This window comes from Protopterus annectens, chromosome 2.part0 (assembly GCF_019279795.1).
Source record: "Protopterus annectens isolate FY-2018-M chromosome 2.part0, PAN1.0, whole genome shotgun sequence".
In the NCBI taxonomy this organism is placed as follows: Eukaryota; Metazoa; Chordata; order Ceratodontiformes; family Protopteridae; genus Protopterus; species Protopterus annectens.
The window spans coordinates 1,728,481,763-1,728,506,736 of NC_056728.1; the positions used below are offsets into that span (position 1 = coordinate 1,728,481,763).

The following is a 24,974-nucleotide window of genomic DNA, read 5'->3' on the forward strand; positions in this document are numbered from 1 at the left end:
CAACATAGTCAATTAATTCCTCCTGTTCACCCTGCCAAATAAAAAAGACATCACCAACAAAACACTTGAAAAAGGTCACTTTTATGTGTGTAAAAGCTCTGACTATTATAAACAAACTCATTTCCCACTTGTCAAGTATTACATTTCCATAGGTATTAGCAATGAGAATCTCCATCGCAACACCCAATGTTTGAAATAGTTTCAGTTTATCAGCCCAATAACTGCCCATAATTACAAAGTAATTCTGTAATTGATTGAATCCCATATTCATCTTGGATCATCGTAAACAGAGATTTAATATGCCTTACAACATACATAAAATAGGGATTGCTCCTATTATTAAACCACTGCTTCAGTTTATTCATTATTTATTTATTTTATTTTATTTCATTTTACATTTGTTTACCAGGAAGGTCCGACTGGACAGAGCTGTCGGTTTTCAGTGGAGGCCCAGGGAGAAAAGCTCCAGAACAAGTGCCAACATACTATACATAAGATATTTACAAATTCAGTTATAAAAATACAGCAGATAATAACATATGATTGCATAAGATATTTACATAAGCATAGTGGTTTAGACATACAATTAAAAGTATAGGAGGTAGTAACATTTGATTGTTGTTCATACAGTATGTTTAGTAGAGATAATCTTGAATATGTACTGAAGATAAGACAAGAAAGGAAAAACTAAAAAGGAGAATATAGACAAGTTCATATGAGTTCATTAACATTTTAAGAGAAAGCTTTTCAACTTAGTCAAGCGGAGAGTTAAAAATCACCTGTGTCCTTAATGAAACTTTTCACATATTTAAGATACCCACTCAAAAAATTCTGTAAATATAATGACATAGATTCGGTAGACCAGCCTCTCCCAGAGACAGTAGGTCCCATGTGGAATTTTTCCATCGAATTATGAATCTTTGATAACCCATATAAAATGGATATCACTGGACAAGGAACAGTGAAATAATTAAATTTATCAATATTGATATCGTTTATTGCTTGTAGATCATATATTGACATATTAATCTTAGCTACCATTTTACTTACATCCAGTGCAGAAATCTCTTTAAAGGCCCGCCGATCAGATAGAATTACGTCCATTGCTTTCAAATAGTCAACCTTATTCATTAACACAATTGCCCCTCCCTTATCAGCTTCCTTGATTACAATATCATTATTTTTCTGTAGTTGCCACAGAGCCCTTCGTTCCTCAGGGGACACATTGTAAAGCTTTTTAAAGTTCTTATTGTAATATCTATACAAATACAAGTCATAGGCATCATGAGACATGCTAACTACAGAATGACAGCAGGATTACCGGCTTACATACCTTAAACAAGACTAAAACGAATATTTAAAAGCTTCTGAGTGTCATAGGTTCATAGGTTGGTACTAGGCTATCAGCCCTAGGAGCTATACAAGCCTAGCCATAACAATTCCCTGGCTATTTCTTCCCACATTATTTACTTTCCTGGACCCCTGTCTAGCAGGGCGACTGACGTGATCCCTGGGGTGAATTTCCTTTCTCCCATCCAAACGTCAAGGTTCCTCTTGAATAGGTCCAAAGAGGCACTCTGCTTGACATGTATGGGCAATCTATTCCAGAGTCTGGGGAGTCTCTGGGTCAGGAACCTATCCCTCCAGCATGTTTTGTTTATTGTGATGACAAGGTTTAGATCCCTGGAGCGTGTAGCTCTGAGGGATTGGGATTTCTTTAAGTGTAGCATGTCCAACAGCTCTGGGTTTGACATGGCCTTGTATGTTAAGCAGAGATCGCCTCTGAGTAGGCGATATGCGACAGAGTATAGCTGGAGTTTTTAAGGCGGTCAGCGTGGGGCATCTGCTTTAGGCCTGTGATTCTTTTAGTGAGGTATTTCTGAGGCCTTTCCAGTTGTTGCAGATGTCTTGAAAGGTACATACCAAATGGGGCGTTGTATTCTATAATGGGTCTAATGAGGGATGAGTACAGTGGGACAATGACCTCCTTTTTTCTGGATGAAAAGCCCTTCGTGATGAGGTGTGCCACATAGAAGGATTTCCTGACTGTTGTGGCGATGTGGTTATCGAAGGTGAGACCACTGTCCACCTGTGTCCCTAAGTCTCTTATCACACTTTCTGTGTTTAGTGTACTGCCACCTATCAATGTGCTGAGTGATCATACAAGTTGAATTAGCAATGCCCTAAAACAAGAATATGTTTATATAGCTGGGCAAACCAAGGCATTTTGCTTGAGTAGAACAAGTGGTCTGGACTGGCTATAGAGTGGAATCAAAAGCCAGTCTTCTGTATTATTACAGCAGGTATTCTTGCTCTTTGAGAAGATATTTCAGATGGCTTTGGAAGTACAAGAAGAATTATTGAGCTGACAATAAATTGTATTAGGGAGAAACTTTGCTTCATATGGATGGGAGCGCGTTCCAGGGAAGGGGTAGTCTCTGGGATACATACCTGTCTCTCCAGCAGGTCCTATTTATTTCACAGACAAGGTTTTAGTTTTTAGAATGGGTAATTCTGGTGTTGTTTGTTTTACGGATATGCAGGAGGTCCATCAGAGTGGGGTCTGACTATGTCTTGTATGCCAGGCATAGATCTCTCCTCACCAGCCTGTAGGAGACAGAATACAGTAATAAGGCTCTGCGATGGTCTGCATATGACATGTTACTTCCACCCTCTATTCTTTTAGTGAAGAATCTCTGTGGATGTTCTAATTTTTGGATGCCCTGTTTAGGTACATACCAAAGGGGGCATTGTACTCCAGGATAGGTATGATGAATGTTGAATACAGTTGAGCAATGACCTCCTTGGACCTAGATGCCATACCTTTATTTATAAGTTGCACAACATATAATGATTTCCTCACCACTGTAGAGAAGTGATTGGGAATGTCTAGACTACTGTCTATGTGTATCGCCAAGTCCCTGACTACTAGGTCATCTGTTAGGGGTATGTTGTCAATATGATAGTTACCAGGGGTGGAGCTTACATCCTCTAACAGAATAAAATCTACATCACATTTAGCACAGCATTCCAGTATTCCTGTCCTTCTTACTGCATTAATAATACTCATCACATTTACTGAAAGGACGTTAAATGTGATGATTTTACTTCTTTTTAAGTTTAGGGGAAACATTTTTGAATTCTTGCTTTCTTATTTTTTACTCTTTCCCAATTAAATATTTTTTCCTGGGTTTGTGTAAAATCCTTGATCCTCAGAATGAGACTTTTATTGGCTTCATCTTCAAAAAATATTAGTTTCAATCCCTTTTCCCGACCTCTCTTTCTATATGCACTCTCTTTCTCTCTCTCCTCATTTTCCCCTCAGTATTTTTTTTCGTTTTCTTTAGTTTCTTTTTCATCTAGTTAACCCTCTTTTTTAACCTCTTGCTGTCCTTCCTTATGTATTTTCCCTTCTTTTTCATTATTTACTGTTTCCTCTTGAGAACCCATGCAAAAGTGCTGCCTTCTTTACACAACCTGCATTCAGGCACACATGCTCTTGCTGTATGCCCTTTCTCCCCACTCTGGTTACATCGTACTTGTTACAATCATTGTAAAAGAAACATGATTGAAGCTGGCCACATATCTTAATATCCCTCTATAACCAGCCACAAAAATAACACTTAGCAAGCATTTCACGATGGATTTTTTTTCCACATTTCAAAACAGCTTTCAACCTCCATCCTGCATTCCAAAAGCTTCTCCCATCTCTAACTTTCAAAATATTATCAGCAGTTTCACACAGACACTGCATGGATTTCATAACATCATCTTCTTCCACTTCATGAGCTCTAATGTGCAGATAAATGGCAGATATATTGTGAAAAATTAGATTATGATTGTGGAAGAAGGAGTGGGGATCAGTTATGGAAGAATTACAATGAGGATGTTATAAGAAAAATGATAAACAGTAAAAAAGATTAGAAATGCACATATATTTGCCTGTAAATATGTACATTTTATAAATAATAATGTTTTGTGTTAAATAAAAAACTCCTACTCCTTTTGATAGATGTCAGTGGATTTTTTACATCCGCCTGAGCTACTACCAACTCAAGCAGATGGGTCCTCAGTTTAACATCTCATCTGAAGGATGACATACTCAGGAGTGCAGCACCACCCTTATACTGGACTGCAGTGTCATTAGCACCACGCTTATACTGCACTGCATTGTCATTAGCACCACCCTTATACTGCACTGTAGTGTCATTAGCACCACCCTTATACTGCACTACAGTGTCATTAGCACCACCCTTACACTGCACTGCAGTGTCAGCAAGTGATCTACCTGGTGTGGAAATAGAACTCGCAACCTTCTGCTCCAAAAGTGAGTGTGCTACTTTTTGTACTACTGACTGGTTATATCCTAATTAGTGTATCAGCAAGTAAAATTGGTAGACTAACATACAGTTTAGTGTTCTCCTTTTATAATAGTCATTTAATGTTTTCTGCAGTGATTTCCAGCAGCGACTTGTCATGATGACAACAGGCATGAAAATTGCCCTACTAAATAACACAGAAGAGCATGCAGTAACTATTTTGTACTGATTAGAGTAACTTTTGTCTTTAGCTTATTACTCGCAGAATAAAGACAGGCTAATAACAAATGAGTTGTGCTCCTACTTTTATTTTGTTTTCATGTTTTATCTTTTTTCTTCTTTTTTGGCTACTGTAACTTGATGTAACGGAATGATTAGTCGGTTACAGTGCACTGCTCTGCATCATGATCATGTCGATTACTCATGTCCGTCACCACAAACAGTGATCCTGTCTGTGAGAGAGGCAAATATGGAAGCCAAACAATCAAGTAGGTTACTGCAAAGGCAGACTGGATCAATTGACTTCTTTTGACTTGCTATATTTTGCTGATCAGGTTATCCCTACAGAGTAGAGCCTATTTTTGTGAGGAGAAACCAGGAAAGATAGTGTTGAGTGCATAACTTAGTAAAACACTTCTTGCAGTGCATCTCCTGCTGTGCACAGTACAAAGTCACACATATAGGCATGCATGGAGTGACAGAATAGCTTTTTTCATGGTATCTTTGTGGAATACTTCAGTGCACTCACCTATTAATCCTCAGGGCACCGCACTTGGATGTTGCGGATATACAAGAGTATATTGTGTAATATAGCAAAATCTGATTAGTGCCCCTATTTCTGTGTGTTACCATGAAATGTTTCTACAATGAAAAAGAAGTGTGGCAAGACAAGGAATGCTAATGCTTTTAAAGTTGTTTCAGCTTCTAGGTGCTGTTCTGTGATGACTGATTTTAATGCTCTAGCATATGACTTGACTGTAACAGAAGTGAAAGTTTCTTATCAAATGTTGGTAATACCCTACTAACACCAGAACTCTGCTTAGCAGTTATCTTCTTCCTGATTACAATGAGGAATTGCCATTTCATGTGTGCTACAATAACAATAATGCTGCTATTAACAGTATATTGAGGGTCTGTGCTCAACACTTGTGATACCAATAGGAGGCAGAGCCATCCACAATAATGGCGGCCGCATACTTTCCAGGCTGTCTATCCCAATAGAGGATTTTCAACCCTTAGATAGCTTTCCAAAACTGTTATGCATGGGTTTATCACAATCTTCCTTCGATGAGTGTCTGCTGAGGGTAAACCAGAAGCATGCTTTGATAAAGCTTAAAAACAACCTAAGACTCAATTAGTCTGCAGGCAGGATGTCCCAAGCCAGAAGGCCATATTGACAGCCTTGGAGATATGCACCAGCATACACATCTAAGTGATACAATTGGTACAATCAGTGCAGTCACTTACTTGCTTATCAGAATTATGTAAGATATAGCAGAAATTAAAAGATGGTTAACAAAAATAGAGAGGGCATCCATGACTTTGTAACCAAAACTGTACATATTGAAACTGCAACTTCTCTGCAAGCTACTTAGCTCAAAGTAGTATTTTTGGATCATATTATCCTGATAAGGCAGCTTCAGGAGAAGATGGATGACCTCAGGTATACACAGAAGTGTAATAATGTACACTTGGATAGCTTATGAGAAAGTTTGGAGGATGAAAATCACCAGCATATGTCCAAATACTTGCCAAAACTAATCCATCTGATTTCACAAATTGCATTCAAACATCTTAATTGTGCTGACAAACTGCACATTTTAAATATGGTAAGAAAAGGTAAACACTTTTTAGAAGATAATCAGAAAGTCAAACTCTTTCAGGCTACAAAATTGGAGTTGTAACTAAACACAAAACATCGGTGGGGGGGGGGTGGAAGAAAAGTCTGACAATCTTCTTTCATTTCCTCCTTTGCCTTGTAAAAGCCATGGATGGTGACAGGTGCTCACTGGGTCACTGTAACAGTCAACTGTAACTCGTAAATGTGGATGGATGGATGGATGGATGGATGGATGGATGGATGGATGCTGTCCTAAATAGGTGGTTTCCATGTATTATAGCATGTAAAGTGATGAGAGTGATAATTTTAGTAGGAGGGCATTCAAGCATCTATTAGACTTTAGAGATGGGTTTGCACAATTGAAATGCAGCAATATTATGATTACTTGGGATGGTGCTAACAATGGTTTCACAAATATTCTGAAGAAAGGGACCAAGGTAGGAAAAAGTCTCTCTGGATATTCTCATGCCTGCTACTGGCAATGACTTTACCACATCCTTGCTGCATGAACTAAAATACAGAATCGTGGACATAATTAATTGATGTGTCTTCCAGACTCAACTTTAACGAAAAGGTTTCTCCATAATGAGTTTATATGGCTAATAAATGAATAAAAAATGAGCCTATAGCATATAATACACATTAACTATAAATGTTATGTATATTCATTGAATATGACTGATTTTTTCACAACATGACCTTGCATCAAGCATACCAATTTTCCCCAGGTGCTTCTGTGCCTCCTATCTCCCACATGTACAACAAGGTGAATTATCATTCTCCAATTGCCCATAAGTTTGCATCCAGTGTGTGCGGAACTGAGAGTATGTGATCTGTAATAGACTGGCACCCTGTCCAGAGTGGCTTTCAAACCCTTCTATCCACTGGCTTCTCACTAAAGTAGCATTGCCATGACCTTTTAAAAGATAAATCAGACATCAGAGAATAGAATGATGGACTTTTACAAAAGTGTCCTATATCTGGTATAGTTTTGGCATATTATTGATGAGAGTCTAAGTTTGTTTGTGTCTTTCGGCTTTTCCTGGTTAGGGGTCTCCACAGCGGAGCTCCGGTCCGCTAATGATTGGCAGTAGAGTTTTTTGTATGTGCTGGCTTGCCGGGCCTAGCGCACAACCTTCAACGAAGGAACACCCGTTCATGATTGTCGCCACACAGAAGATGCTCTAACTGAGAATTGAACGGGCAACGTCTAACTGTGAGGCGACAACGCTACCGCAGCACCACCACCCTTCAGCTAAAATTATAGCAAGATAACTTCAGATCCAAATCCTCCTTCTTTAAAAGAAATAATGATTTCAGATTATTCCTTTCATAAGTTTTATTAGGATAAGCACTTTTTCTTTGTAGACATTCTCAGATCGAGATTTATATCTTGTATAGCTGACAATAGTCGTAGAAAAGGTTTCACCTTTCACTGTAACTGATTTGGAAGGCAGAACATCTTTAGATGCCCTGCCTGTAGTACTCAATTCCTGATGTTCTTTCTGAAGTTTCAGCTCTTTGGTTGGCTAGGACACTTTATCAGAAATCTTAGGAATATAAGACATCTCAGGAATCGAATTTTATGCTAAACTTGAGTTGGAAATTTCTTCAGATATTTGTATTTTCTTCTCTACAGCTATATTTTTGTTTTACCTTTATAATGCATTATTTCATTCTCTGTTAATGATCAAATATATCTATATATAAGATTTCTGCCCAAACAACTCCTGTGCTCTCACTCTGACTTATCTACACCATAAGAGTATTACATTTTTATCATAGAACTGCTACTGTTTCACCTTTTTTTCAATAAGTACATTTGCGTTCTGCTTTCTGGCTAACAGGTGAAAAATATAGGCAACTTGGATCATATTCATCCTTCTTGTCATCAACAGTTGTGAATGTCATAGACCTACAGTTTACAAAGCCTTAATTCTGTAGTCTAATAATGCTTTATAATGTCCTTCTGTTCACTTACATGACACTCCGTCTTCATATAGTCACTATTCTTACAATTCATTCCAGTTATCTAGAGGATTGCTGGGATCTTTATGAGAAATATTGTGCTTAAACTCATTAAGGTTTACTCCAGTAGAGTTTCAATATAATCAAAGCATATATAAGGCACACATTCCCACCAACTGTTGAATCTGCAGCTATGTTACCACTAGGAAAAGGGCTGGGTTGCCCTTCTGGTGAAATACTCACATCCACATCAATGTAGCAAGGTGCACCCTCAGCAGGGGTGGGCTGTGGCTGAGGCATCTGTTCAACATCCACTTCTTCTGGACATGCTGAGTGGACACATAATAGGAAGAGTGCCATAAGTATATGCAACAGATGTACGCTGTAGTGCAAAAAACATTATTCATTCAAACTCTGACTTGTCACTAGCTTCTGCATCCTCATGCATCAACTTACATGGTTTAGGTCTCATCTTGACTTTAATGAAGGCTAAACATGAACACCAGTGAACTTAGGCAATGGAGGGGAAAGTGGTCAGCACAACATGCATGACCCAAACTCACATAACTATGTCTGTTACACTCTTGCCCAGTAGACAGACAGGAGTGTCCACCTTCCATACATCTCTTCACAGTGAAATTATATTGGAATGTATGGTGAAAATCTAGTAATTATACTGGTACCTTGACATCTGTTACCACTACATGCACACATAAGACCTCCTTACAGTACCTCACCAGAGATATCAGTTTGATATAACAGCCATACAGGTAGCAGGAGCACACCTATTGAACATGCTCACAATAATTATTTCTCCCTAAACAATACAATAAAAGGCACAATATCTGCAGGGAATTGTTACCCAACTTATGTTTTTCACTGTCAGAGGGCTTCAGGGTAGTGATACCAAACATCACATTATCTTTTCCTGAACTGCTGTCCTATTCTGTCTAAACTCAAATAAACTAATGTTCAGTGCCAAAACAGCAAAGTCCATGTTATCTAGCAGCCATAAAGGATAATCCAGATTCCTCCAATCCTTTAATTTCCATCCCAGAGAAAACAATAGGTTCTTTATATTTTGGGGAGTTGGCTAGACCATATACTAAACTTCAATGAGCACATAGAAAAAGTGAGAGCCAGATCAGCAGTCTAATCTTCTGGGACAAAAAAATACCTCATTTCATCTCACATCCAGCAAGGGCTGCTATAGGAAGCAGCATTCTTCTTGACAAATGTAAGCATGGTTTCCCCTTGTTTGTACCCATCTCTGTCAAAAATATTGCCACCCTTCAGATCTACTCTAATAAAATGTTGATTCATAGTTACCTTACTGTAGAATGAACACCAGTGCTTTCTTCTTTCAAAGGCTAAGTGGCTTTCACTACAGGCCAGATCAAAATTTCTTTGTGTTTTTTTACTCTTCGAAATACTCAAACTTACCTCTTCCCCTCTCTGTCTTCCAAGCATTTACCGACACTTGAACCTATCAGCAAGAAGACAAGCCAGATCTGGTCCATCCCTATAAACCCCTTCCTTCATACTGTACTGTACTAGCTATTGCATCCCTGTACTGGCCCCAAAACTATGGCAGTCACTTCCTCCTTAATTAACTGATCACACAAACTGCTCCCTGTTCAGGCCATCTTTTAAACAAAACTGACTAACACAGTTTGAATGCAACTATCCATCTAAAGAACATATCACAAAACCCAATATTTCCAGCTAGTAGTACCCTTTCCCTCCCGTACACCCGATCCTCCTGATTAATTTACTCATCTTAAACTGTGATTCAGCTTATCACATCTTTACTGCTCTAAACCCACTACATATAATCTAATACTCTCATTCATCTTTCTAGTCTCCATTAGTTTTCCTAACCTAGCAACTACTAGCCATATTTCAACCACTTCTAATTCTCCTGCTATAATGCTGTTATCCTTTCTCTATTCTAGTTGTGTAACTGTGCATAATTTTCTATGTATATATTTTTGTCAGATTGTCTATGCTTTCCAAAAAAATTAAAATCATTGTTATTTGTATAATGTACATTGTTTTGTTACATTATTATGTAACCTAGGCTGAGTCTATAATTGGTCTTTGATCAGTGTTCTACAAATTCACTCCTGGGGTGGCACTCATGTCCCTTCTGGACAGAGAAAGTTGTTATTAACTATATATACCCTTACATCTGTGAACTTCACTCACCTAACCACCAACAATTGAGGCAACTCAGAATAAACATGGTTAGGTTTGTAATGGCTCTAGGATTGTTAACCTTCTATGACCCTATGAGCTTATAAATATATCTGGGCATGCCCATGGTCCTAGTCAGATCTGTGTCTAGGTCACATCAGGCATCTATTAAACTAAAATGTCCATCAACAGGCTCCATTAGCCTGTTTTTGAATTGGCTGTGAAGCAAATGCAGTGTTATTTTGACATTTGTTCACAATTCATGCAGGCTGTCTCTGATAGGCTCTAGCAGAGATAATCACTGCCACGTGACTATCCAAGGAAAATGGCAACAGCTTTGTGAGGTGAAAAATATCAGACAATGGATCATGCATACAGTGTACAAAAGGCAAAAGAGTTCTAGGCAAAATGAAACTGAAGAAGTTCATGTAATTTTACTGGATGAAAAGCGCTTCATAATAAAATTCAACTTTTGTTTTTAAGTAAAGGGTCAAGTTTCATTTTGCCTAGAACTCTTTTGCCTTTTGTAGATCGTTCAACTTGTGGATTCTCGTGCATACAGTGTGGCATGTGATTTCTAAATCCCAAGTCATGCAGCCAATTGCAGTGCAACTACATGATGCACACACAGATGCAAGTCGTCAACACAACCCTATGGATGTTATATTATTGTTGGGAGCTTTGGTAATGAACATTTTGCACTTCAGAGTAATCTGGCAATGTAAAGACATTCAGTACATATAGCCTTAGCTTCCTACATGCAATACATGAAAATACAATGATATGGAGGCTTTCAACGAAACAGACACTGTCTAACACAAATATTCACAGGCATTTCACAGGATGAGAGAAGTCTCTTTGCTGCAGATTTGTCTGGATTTATCTGATAAGATGTATTTTCCAATTTATTAAAAGTGTTCTACATCTGACACTGTTAAGCTGTTACTCAGATGTGCTAGGTGTGTCCATATACTCAGGTGTGTTGTACTTGTAGTTGTAAGGAATATATGTACATCTACTTGACAAATTCCAAATCATTTCACCATACCTATCCTGTACTATGTCTGTAGAGAGGACCCCTTTTACATATAATATCACATTGTACAGTCATTTTTAAGTTTGCAACTTGTCAGGGGATCATGTAAAGCCTATCTTTTCTCATATATACCTGCAGATCGTATATTGCAGTCTAGGTGACACAGGGACATCAATACACATATCTGTCTTCCTCAATATAGTACTATATAGCTATATTACCACTGTTTGTACAGACATCATAGTAATCATTCTCATCATTATAATTATTGATACCTGACTTGGGATTGGTCAGCAAATGTGCAATAATGTCATCCAAATACAGTCTGCTTATACACAGCCCATTATGCACATAATGATGGCTGTGACCAAGTTCAATCTCCATACAGTCAGTGTATTATTTGTGTTGATGCCTGATGCACAATGTGACCTCACCATGTACTGCACAGCATAACCCACTAGTTAACACCACATGCCTTACATCTTTTTTTTTTTTTTCTGTGTGGCACTGGATTGTCACAAACTGCTACTCATGGCCCATAGCTCTGGACTAGTTGTCACCACATTGGCTGCAACACAATGTATTATGCTTTACTGTCATCTTTGGGGAGGCTTTCAGCATGCTTATCATTATATCCTACCTCGCTGTCCTCTATGGATATCATAACTGTGACCTCTTTGCCTGTGGTGTGTGGGCTTGGACCTCTGACAACTGTATCATGTGGCTAGACTGCTTGGTTCTCAATATTGTGTTGTGTGGCTTAGTGTAGTCTAAGAGCAGCTGGCAGGCTGTAGCAGGGAGTACTTCAGTGCCTCATCATACATATCCAGCCCTTCTGCTGGCCAAATACATCTTCTGATGTATTTCACGTTTCTGGGCTTACCAAGTTGTTTTGCATTTTTTTTGTCATTTTCTAGATTGTGAACTGATGTCATAATCTAGGGCATCAAGTGCTATCCAGCATCACCTTTAACATACATCTGATATATTTTTAGGGGCATTAATGTAAGTATGCATACTACCTTTCAGAGGAGGATCTGGCTCATCTTGCATGTGGTGCCATTCTCAAAAAAGGGGGTGGGGGCCCAATCAGGCTGGTAATCCTTATTTAATCATTTACATTTCTTGACCAAGAAAGTCCAACTAGGCAAAAAAATAAATCTTTTCAGAGGAGGCATGAGGAGAACATTTCACAAAAAACGTACTCAATGTCATACATTAATACAAAGAATAAAAGTTACATAGGAGAACAGCTGCAGTACAGACATAAAGAACAAGTCAGATCCTACTTCTGTGTCCCCTCAACTTTCAAAAAAGTTTGATGCTGATCTGGCTGATGTTCCTAAACTAAGGAGCAAGACAGATCTCATTTCTGTATCTCTCAACTCCAAGGTAAACAATAATGAAGTAAACAAAAAGAAAAAGCCATCTGCTATATTTGCAGCAAGTGATTTGCTATAACTGATCTGCAGTCCTTACCACAAAAGCAATATTCTTTTCTGTACTGGCATTCAGAACTGAGTACTAGAACTGAACTGTCAATCAATTGGCATCTCCTGATCATGACACCTAACACTTTGCCCCTGGGATGGCTGACCCATTTGCCCCACCCTTGCTACACCTCTGGTCTCTGGTGCAACACATATATACTCTGCCCTCTGATCCTGCACTTATCACATTAAGAGCCTTGTGGGAATTCACCTTGTTGGAGGTTGAAATGCAGGCTTCATTTATGCCAGATTTGAGAGTCGTGATAATGCCCAGATGCGATGCGCACACATAATTAAGCCTATGCATTGGACACTGCCTGGTATTTCACAGTATGGTATCCTCCATTTTGACAGACATCTTTATATTTGTTCTTGTTCCAGCTCTTACTGCCACATGTGTGCAGTGTATAGCACACGCAGGCATGTGATGTTGTAGAATTCATGCATCCCATCTGATGCCCTGGGGAACCAGACATGCACTTCAACATGTAGAACATAACTGGACAGATGTTAAGAAATCCGAAGGCAGACCCACTCCTGTGATACATATACTTGTGGTGAAACTTTGTAATAACTAGGATAGTGAGTGCTACACTAACCTTGGTCACCAGAGGGCTGGACAAGTCATGCATTCCCATAGATTCTGCAGATGGGTAGCACATGTTTAACCAGGCTCTGTGCTATGTCCCCACTCTACATGAAACTGCCTGACTATCTCTTTGTTTGTCTGGTTATAATATGTCCATCACAATCACACTACTGGACAAGAGCAAGGAGCACTAAGTAGTGTTAGACACTGCTAAAAAGGTCCTGCTCTAACTCTGAGCATTTTTGCTATCTGCAAAGCAGGTATTTCCAACCATGTTCTGGCCTTTTCTACATTTGTGCAGGCTGGTGCACAAAGTCATCCAGATGTATCTTTGAATTATTACTCTGCTTGATTGTAAAAATGTGCGTATCATTAGTGCGATGTCTGGGTACACACATTCATTTGCTTCTTGAGATCATATACATTAATACTATAAAGTGGGTTGTTGCTCACTATACTTATGGACGACGTATTTCTTTGAATAATACTAATTCTGTGCATGACAGCAAATCTGCAAGTACCCACTATATAGTATGTGACTTCACTATGAATTGCACCCATTGTTAAAGCCAGGGAATTAAAAAGATTTATAGTTTCTCTACCAAATCATTCATCTTCTTATAGCTTTCTCTTATATGTGATAATAACTGTAAAAGTAATCATGTAAATGAGGGCATTTGAATAATAATAAGGCAAAAAAGCAACAATTAAGTTTGCTTAATATGATATGAGAATATAGACTTAAAGATATTCAACAGCTAGTATTACTTTTATTCAACATTCATATTCAGTGCTGAGTTGCTTTTGCATAGGGAACATGTAAGCAGTTTTAGAATGTCTTTCTATTCAGAGATGCTGGGAGGAACAGATCTTTTCCATTTTCTTGTTATACACGTTTTATTGCTTCAAGTGTTGTCCAAGGTATTTTCAGCAGGTTAAAGTAATTTCACATCTGAGGAACCAATGGGGTGTGAAATAAGACTGCTATTTTTATTCTTTCTTCTCATATGATGTGATAGCTCACTGAATTTCAGTTCAGAATCTATTATTCGGTGCTTATTTGTGTGTGTGCATGTGTGCGAGTGTGTGTGTACGTGTGTGTGTGTGTGTGTGTGTGTGTGTGTGTGTGTGTGTGTGTGTGTGTGTGCGTGTGTGTGTCTCTGTGTGTCTGTGTGTGTTTGTAAGAAAGAGAGTGTATGTGTATTAGCCAGTATGCCTACAGAGGGAGGCCATACCTCAAGCAGTTTCAGCCTGATTTTCTAAACACTGATGACAGTCTATATGGACTAAAGCATGCTTTATTTCAGCATCTGTAAAGATGTCTCTATACAGGAGAAGTGAAAACATACAATTTACTGATATCACTTATTTTGCATTTAATCAGAGTCACACAGGTCATCTCCATGGGGATATCAAGCCTATTCATTTTATAACTTAGAAAAATAAAATGATTTGATGTCTGGAATGATTGCTGGTGCATTTGAATTACAAGTACAAAAAAAACATGTGGCTTATAATCAGAGGTAGGACAGATTTGTTTCTATTGACATTTGTAGTAGTTCTTTACTGCGGACAGGGCTGTACCTGGGGAAAATGTAGACAGTTGTGCTTGAGCATATTGAATTTCTAAATAAAATTGTCTATAGCATATTTCTGTCTCAATACCATTTCTATCATCCCTTAAGAAAATCGTATGTAGATTACTTACTTTTGCAAAAACAATATGTGGAAAGGCCATAGGACACTGCAGAGATGTCAAGGAAGATGGCTGCTTACAAGAGCTGCTTGTAACCAGGTAAAGGTTGGAAGAGAAGTAGGGAGATGGTGTGGCAAGATTTCATCTCACAGTGAAATAGTGGATGAGATTGTGGAGTTGAGTAAAGGAGTTTAAGGAGAGACTGATATGTGAAGTTGAGTAGCTGATGAGAAAATGAGGAAGGAGCAGGTCCAACTACAGGTGATGGTTGGTGGGCAAATGTGTGGTGTTAAACTTGGAGAAGACTAAAACTTTGTAAAAAAACAAAACCAACATTACTTAGGAGAGAACAATGCAGAGGACTGAAAATGTTTTAAACCAGGTGAGAAGTGAGACAAGAGAGGTTGATGGAAAAAGTTAATACATGTCCAGCTGTGAATGCTGGGTAGCCCAGAAAGAACAAGCAATAAAAGTAGGTTTGAATAAGCCTGAGATATGAAGTTACTAAAGAAGCCTGGTTAGATGTAGAAATAAAACATTTCTCATAATTGTTTGTGCTCAAAGATGGAGGCGGAGTGAAAGAGAAATGGAAAGATTTAGGTTTTGAACATGATGAGTGTATCTGGCATTAAATAGAGAAAAAAATATAAAAAAATTAAAATAAGAAGTAAAATTACTAACTAGCTGTGCTATAAAGCAGAATAAAGATGGTGTCATTAAGATGAGACTGCAAACTAGAAGGACAGGTACAATGTTATTTTAAAGAAGCTGAATAGCACTGCAGCAGATATGGGAAATTTTCAGGCCACAGTGAGTAATTTGTGCAAAAAACATAATAGAACAAGAACTAAAGTTGGAAATGATCAATGGGCAAACATGGAGACATGGATATGAATTCTTGAAGGTTAAGTGTAAGCTATATAAAGTGATCAAAGCATCATGCATCAGTTAATCTTTGGCTCCGTTAGATGATGAAGGACTCTATGTACAACTTGATCCATGAGCAAGCTTTAATGAATCTTTTGTATACACAGTAAGAAAAAGTGATTGCCTGCTTGTCATGGACACATAAAGCTGTTAATTGTATAGCTTTGACTATTTTCTTCTCCTACTGAGTAAATTTATATGTTTGTAATAATGAGCTTCACTCAACAGTTTAGCTAGAAAATTGAAGTAGGCAAAGCTAAAAGGTAGTTAGCATTTTCTTGAAAATGACTATCTATTAAGAAGATTTCTTTGAATTGCTGTGTAGAAGGCTCTATATTTTTGAATCTTCAATTATCAGTGTTTTTTGCTTAATAAAAGGAAATTATTTCAGTACTCCTTTAGAAAAGCTAGTGATTTGCTGATTATTGAAGTGTTTAGGGAAAACTTTACAGAACTGGTGAAATATAACTATCGGCATGCATTGTTTGAAGTGGCACTGTTTTGCTGTAGCTAGCTGAAAGCCAATATACTACTATTGACTGAATCTTTGAGTGCTCACTAATCATGACCCTGGAATGCCAGGTTAATCTGTCTGTAGTACCTAAAAACCAGGAAGGGATGATTGCATTGAAGTAGTATTATTAGCTCCCCATGGAAACCTGTGTGGGTGTGTGAAAGTGTGCATGCTCGTATGTCTGTGTGTCTGTTTGAGTGTGTCTGTGTGTATGTGTGCATGTAAGATTGTGAAAGAGCATAAGGCAAGAACAAATTACTGTTGGTAAGAAATTACTGCAAAGTGCTGAACTGAGTTCATTAAGTGGAATCTTAAAAAAAGGGCATCACAATTCTGCAGACATGCAGGGTGATCCTTATGTGTTTGTAGCAATTTCTGACCATTGCTCACGGCAGCAGTGCACATCTAGTGTGCAGTCTTAGAGCCACCCATGATGTGTACTGTTGGCAACAGTGTGTGCTTTGTAAATTGGACAAATGTATTATGTAAAACAGCTTTAGCATCAAAAGAAGTGTTTACTCTTCTAGTCATATGTGAAATTTATGGAAGTACTCGATGCACGGGTGTTATTTTCTTTTGTGTTAGACACAATAAGCTAGAAAATAGAAAACAGGAACTTGGATGATAATGGAAAGATGATGTTGGTAGAACTAAGCCAAGAAAGTAAATCAAAGGTAACCCACATGCTCATCCTGCAATGAAGACATGATAGTTATCTCAGTTCCAGTTAAGGCTCGATACAATGACTATGAAGATGCTCTTGTACCAGCTGTAGCTGTACAGCATACAGAAGAAGGGCAAATAATTATGTCCTCGGATGGTCTCAAAATAGAGTTTGCAATACAAGAATCTAGTGCTAGAGATTAAGCACCTGGTGATCTAGATAGATAACAGAATGAAACAATTTGAGGTGCCAAGGGACTAATAGAAGAAAGAGACACAAAGTAAAGATGAGGACAATGAGTCAACATGAACAGGCTGTCAGTGTCACATGGTGTAGAGGAATAATGCCTTAACCATGGGCCAGAAGATCTGGACATGTCTTTTCTTGGAGGGGTGCTGATCTGAAATGGCATTTCTTGGAAGGACTTGCAGTTCAGTGCAACTTGTGTTTGATGAATGATGGCAACTGAGAACACAGTATTGCCCTAAAGGAGGAACAGGATGGGAACATTGGCTGAGTCACAAGGGAGGAGAGACGGTATGACAAAATGTCCCTGATGCATATCCATCATGGATGTTAATGGCCATCTGTGTATTTATGGCTTAAAGATAAAGGAAAACAGTCTTCAGCAGGAATATGGTGTTTCACCAGGGACCACAATTTCCTCATTTGTCCTGAGTATGGGTCAGAGCAATTCCAAGGGAAAAGAAAAGGAATGCCTGGTAGACCCATTAGATTTTGAGATACCCTGGCTGCACCTGGTACTTGTGTTTGAAATGAAAAATTAAAACATGAAGGCATCATTATATGGAAAAGGAAGGAAGTGCAAGAGAAAGGCTTAGCAGGAGTGAAGAGAAAGCTAAAATTGTTGCCAGCAGACAAAAGAGATGCTCAGTCAGAGATGCCAAGGTCCATGTTAAATAGTTTCCTCAGTATAAAGATTGAGCTGAGTCTGTTTTTTTCTTCAGGAATTTGAATATATGTGTACAATCAACACCAAACAGATTAAGGGGAATGGGTGAGGTTTTTAACTGTTCTGTTTGTTGTTTAGATAATGCATGTTTAAGTAAAATAAATGCTAATCTTTATCTTGCATATTTAAAGTTAAAAATATTTTTAATTAATGTTGCAAGCTGGTATTTAAAGCTGGTATTTAATACTTCTAGAAAAACTTACGGAAATAGCAATAAGGTAGAAGACAGATGATAACTTTACAGCAGAACTAAGCATCTACTTTAATAAGATGAGTGAGTCGATCTTTGATTACTGTTTTTTGAAAAGTTGTCAGAATTTATGATATGAAAATCTAGTTGACAGATAGAGAGTGTGCCATTGCTGAGGAAGTGAGCAAAATGGGTGATCTCTATTTAGCCAACACGGCATAACTGCACAAAAGGAGTTTATGTAGCACTCTACATAAATATGTCAGCTTACAGAAGAAATAACTTCTACTTTACTAATCTTCTTTCTACATTCCCTCTGTCGATGACTTAAAACTGCATAGCTCATCAGATGAGGAACTGAAAGCACAACTACAAGTAGTCAAAACTTTTTCAGATGATATAAGAATGTCATTTCATCTTGATAAATATGCAAAAGCAACCTTTAAAGCAGGAAAGCTGGAGCACCAAGAAAACATCAGTTTGGGACAGAAATGTGATATAAAAGAACTTGAGCAAGAGGGAGTGTATTAATATTTGGGAATTGATGAAGGATCAATAGTAAGCCATGAACAAATGTGAATAAAACTTAGTAAGAAATATTTTAGAAGATTTAAAATAATTCTGAAAACAGTGTTGACATCTAGGAACAAAATTCAAGCTACAAACCAATTTACTCTTCCTATCCTAACTTACAGTTTTGGAGTGATTGACTGGCCCCAAAAGGTGTTGGATAGATTAGACAGAAAAACAAGAAGGATGCTTCATGCTCATCAAATGATTTATAAACATCAGTGCATACGAAGATTACATATTCCCTGTTCTGATGGAGGTATGGCCCTCCTTAAAATTGATTACATGTATAGATCTGCAATCGTGGGACTGCATACATATCTGCTGACCTCACAAGACCCAAATGTAGTGAAAGTTTTGAAACATGAGGAGAATAAATCTAAGATGACTTCCTTGCTTAGTATAGCAGAAGTATATCAGCATCAAATGGGAATGGAAATCAAACCAGAAGTAGATAAAAATCAGGCAGCAACTGAATGTGACAAACAACAAAAGAAAGAAAATAAGGTGAAGGATTAGATGATAAGGCAAGAAATGTGGAAAATGCATAAATATAGATGCAAGTACAGAAAACTCTTGGAAGAACTTCATGTTGATTAGGACTGAGTGCAGGAATGGTTAAGGAGAGGTGAATTTAAATCAAAAGATGAAAGGTAAATATTGGCGGCCCAAGATGTGCTACATACACATTGGTTTACAAAGTCCATAGAAGATGCGGGAGAAGCAGACAAATGTAGGTTTTGTAAAACAGAATTGGAAACAATTGCATACCTTGTTGCTGATTGTAACATACTAATGGCAGAAGAACTGTATACTAAAAGGCATAATAATGTGGCAAGACTGTTGCACTGGGGATTGTGCAAACATTATGGTACTGAAGTGGCTGAAAAACACTGGAAACATACGCCACAAAGCATCACAGAAAATTATGAAGTTTATATCACAGAGTATCACCCATTACCAACAGTTCAAACAATAGATGTGAGAAAACCAGATATAGTGGTCCTTGAAAAGAAGAGAAAAGTAGCATTGATAATTGAAATTGCTATACCCAGTGGCTATTGTGTCATGTGTACACAGAGACATAAAGTCATAAAATACCAGGGTTTGCAGGCAGAAGTGAGAGCAATGTGGAAGAAAGATACCCAGACAGTCTCAATAGTGGTAGGAGCAGTGGGGTCTTATAAAAAAAAATCTACAATTGCATTTAGATATGTTACTAATACATGTAACTTCATACGAATTACAGAAGGAGTCATTACTGGGCACATTGCAGGTCTGGAGAAGAGTCCTTCTGGCTGACATAAAAGATTGAAACAATACTAATTTCGTGAACTTTAATCATAATTTGACTTACAAATGGGGTCCTTTCCCATCATGATATTAGAAACTTGAAAGACTTGGAGAAATTAAAAAAAGAGAAATAAACTAAACCATCAGGACATGTTTCACAGATAAGATGGAAGCACTAGTTCACAGTCAAGGTCCTGGAGTTGTGTTTCTACTGTAGCCAGATGAGACATGTATAGCTCAGGTATTCATAGTAACAGGGTGGAAAACAGAAACCAAGCAAGTGAGCATATAGAGGTGGCACCAGTATAGTCCTGCACTGTCTTCAAACTAGCAAAAGTGCTTGTACCCTGTCTGGTGAACTGAAAAGAGACTATTGCTAAGATGGATACCACATCAGACTAAACTATAGTTAATCCTGATAAGAATTGCTTTTTCCAGGAAAACCACTGCAACTGGGACCATGGGAAGCACATCATTTGAGGTGCCATTGGGAAGAAAATGGAGAGAGAGGGAAATAAACAGGTGGTCGTGTCTGATGGCATTCCTGCAGATGATTTCATAAGAAATGATCTTGGTGTCACAGTACCTTGTGTACATTCAGTTATATACATGCAGACATGTAGATAACCTTGTCTGAATGTTATCATGGCAGTGATGCAGCCCATGCTCATACCTCAAACAGAAGCTGGTGATTCAGCTACTTCTAGCAACAATTCTGAATCAAAGCCATGGCTTTCAAATGGTACCGGATATCATTTGGAAAGGGAACAGTGAACTCACAATGAAAGGGTTAAAATGGATACAACATTTGGAACCTACCTTATAGGACTTGAAGGAAGTAGCCAAGGGGGGGACCTGCCTTATAGGTCTTGAGTGGAGTAGCCAAGGGGGCTCCAGATTCTCAGGTGCATGAGAGGTCTGTGTATTGAGACATGGGGTTAGTGTATAAAGTGCCAGAATGCCTGGCTCTTGTCTCTGGCTAATGGGATAAATTATTTATCAGGCAGTAGTCCCAGTTGTCAACTTTCTTGCACTTCTGGCTAAAGCCCATGACTGTTTTTTTCAGGTCGTATAAATACTGGGCACAATAAAGGAGTTTTATGCATAATTTTCATCTTGCGGTATTGGGAAAATGAACGAGAATGCTACAGGACTTGTGAGCAGTACCTATAGTTACATCAGGTAGCAGACAAAGACAAAGCTGCTTTGATGCCTTTGACTGTTATAGAGCAACTATTTTGAAAGTTAGCCATAGATAGTATGGGATTTTTCAGTACACCAACCACTATCAGTCTTACCATCTTAAATCCTCTTTTACCCATTTTCTACCTGAGTTGTGGTGTTGTGTCAACTGCTCTGAAGCATTGATCATATGAGTTTGATCATATAAAATCTGACAATTTTAAAAGCTGATCTTTTAACATAGACCTCTCTCTATATATATATGTCTCTCTCTCTCTCTCTCTCTATATATATATATATATATATAGAGAGAGAGAGAGAATATAGATATAGATATATGTATATGTATGTTTAGGTAGAAGGAGACTTGTCCTGCACATCCCCCCCAATAATGTATTTTGTTACTTTTTTTTCTAATTCCAATATTTGCACTTATGAGGCATTGAAACGTCTTCATTACATACCCCAGCATGTTTTGTTGCAATCATCTTGCTATAACTATAATTGGTATTGTGTGCCATTAAAAACTGCTTTATTGTCTTGGAAAATTGTCATGATGCTTACAACCTTGAGTAGTAGATATTCTATTTATTACATGCCAAGCTGCCATGGCTGTAATAAGCCAAATATATGGTAACCCGTGTTATGGGAGCTCATTTTTGACTTGTAGTATTGTTATTATTACTATATCCCTGAGTATCTGATATTACATTTATGACTGCAGCACCCATATATATTTATTTTACAAGTTCACGGCTGCCCTTGCTGGTCATTTTAAGCCTAGCTAGTTTCTGTGCTGAAATTAAGTTACCCCATTTGGTTACAGACTGCCCTTACCCATCCTGTGGTCAATAATTATATATTGCGTGAAATGAGAATGAATGGGATCATACCATAGATAATTTGAGGGTACCCATGGATGGAATAGAGCATTTAGGTGTTGCCTCGGTCCATTAGTAATAGAAGGGACAGTCCTGGGGTAAATGTTCTGTTTCCCATCCATAGATCCAAGTCGCACATGAATATGGACAGGGATGAACTTTGTTTAATGTGTAGGGGAGTCTGTTCCACATCAGAAGTATCCTCTGCGAGATGTACCTATCCCCCCAAACTATTTTATCCCTTTTATTGAGTAGGTTTTGTATGAAATACTGCTTCTATTGATTTCCCTGGATTCTGTTACTGTACTGTGCTTTTATTTGGTTAACAGGGAGACCTGCTAGTGCAGTTATCAGATTTATGAAAAGGAGAAGCGTAGTAATGGCAGGTTTCTTTAGAATTTTTGTATTATTTTTATTTATTTTTATTAACTTACCTTCTTGATTTTCTTACTTTTTTTCTCGTTATTAGGGGACATTTGTTTAATCTTCTGAAAAGTCAAAATGTCATGCCTACCATTAGTAAGAGTGCAAGACTTTTTTTTTTACTGTTAGGTTTTCCTATTTTGTATATTTTCATTTTATTGTAATTACTTTTTTGCATTGAATTGATGGTTCTTGTTCAGGTTGGTTAAGGATCTAACTGGGAAAATCATAGAATGATATGATTGTTATTTATTGATTTATTTATTAAAAATTTTTCAGTGGAGGCACAGGGAGAAAGTTTCCATACAAAAAATATACAATATCATACATACACTAATACAAACAGTAGATCAGTGCTTAGAAAAACTTTCAAAAGTGAAAATGACATGGCATAGATTTGTATTTGGAAAAAAAGAGGAAAAGGTTAGTAGGGCATAAATTGTGTATAGTAACATTAAGGTACAGTGAAATAGAAGTAAACTAAACATTACTTTCTGGTGCATACAGTTAATGTATTAGCCACAGGCTGAAAAGGAGCATAGCCAGGGATTGCTTAGGTATTCCTTAAGCTAATTTTTGAAAATATAAGTTTTTTAGTTTGCTTTAAGTATAGTGCTAGGGAGTTCCAAGTTTGGAAATGTAGCAGGAATATAATGAATCACCAGCAGTATCATTAGTTGTGGTGGTGAGTAAAAGTGATTTATTTTGGAAGAATAGTTCCCTGGCTGGGGAATAATATTTTAAGGTGTTGTGCTCTGCTGGACAGTTTTCTGTTTTCATATATATATATATATATATATATATATATATATATATATATATATATATATTAGAAGAGCAGGGAGGATATTGTGCGAGCTCTAGACAGTATAGTTGTTTTAAGGCTATGCAGTGCTGACTTTTTGCCAGTAGATCGGTAGCAAATCTAACAATTTTGTTGTAACAGCTGTCTAGTTTCATGCCTGAGTGCTATAAAGGTTAGTCAGGATGAGGGAGGCATAAATATAGATGGTAGTAAGTAGGTTGATGCAATAGCATTGCTAGTGGTGTTAGTGAGATAATAAATACTTATGTATAATAAACCATGTTTCTGGTGCTTTTTAACAGGTTGGAGACTCTATAGATTAAGTGTTAAGTTTTCATCTATTGTGACACTCAGTAGCTTTGATTGTTGTACTGTTTCTATTTTGGTGTTATTTTTGGAGAGTATTTTGAAAGACTGTTTTTCATCTGAGAAACGATTTTTGGTTAAGAGCCTTAGATTATTTTTAAGGGTTTAGTGGGAATTGAAATTTTCATTTGCCATGATTTGATGGATGAAAAATGAGGTAATTAAGTTTTAAGGGGGGCAGAGTATATTAGGCTGGTGTCAACTGCAGATTTTATTATGGTTGCATACTTAGAGGCTGCAAAAATATTACTTATAAAGATATTGAATAAGAGGGGGACAAATACTGAACCTTGCAGAACTCCAATGGAAACAGGTAGGAAAGGTAAAAAGTCTGGGAGCCATTTTACTGCCTGCTGTCTGTATGTGGGACAGCTATGGAGTCGTGACAGAGCTGAGTGGGGGATGGGGAATGGAAGTTCTATGAGTAGATTTTGGTGAGATATTGTGCTGAATGTTTTCGATAGGTCAAGAAAAATAGATGATGGTAAGTGGCCAGAATTTCTCATGTTGTTTATGATGTTTTATGCAAATGAGAATGTTTGTTGTGTTATGCTGTTGGGTGATAGAGAGCAGATTATTGTTGAGAGGTATATTAAGAGTTGTCATTAGGTACATTTTCTAGGCTTTTGACAGAGTTGTTGACATGGTTATGGATCCATAGTTGGTGAATTATGTGGATTACCCCCTTCCCCGTTGTGTAGGGATATAATAAAAGACATTTTTCCAGAGAGATGGGACATAGGTTTATGAAACTGAATTGTATAAAGATATGGTAGGCAAGTGTGTCTATTGCTATTTTAAGAAAACCTACAGGCAAATTCTCTGCTCCTGTGATCGTTGATTTTAGGGTGCACATATATATATTTTTTTATTATTGTTGTTGGGGTAGGATAGAAACTAAACTGCAATAGCTGAGTTTCAGGTTTCAGATTACTGTAGGATTGTGGGGGGCATACCTCTCAAATGTCCAGAATGTTCAGGTTTTTGCCTCATATTTCTGGTCTATTCCTCATAAAATTTGTGTTTTTCTGGCAAATCACTGGGATGATCTG

General features: G+C 37.7%; 1 protein-coding gene across 1 annotated transcript in view; it reads left to right on the forward strand.

The window, feature by feature from the left end:
- The window catches only part of EPHA8 (EPH receptor A8), a 2,987,396-nt gene that overhangs the window by 2,905,879 nt on the left and 56,543 nt on the right, over window positions 1-24,974 (forward strand). The gene's annotated exons all lie outside the window — the stretch shown is intronic.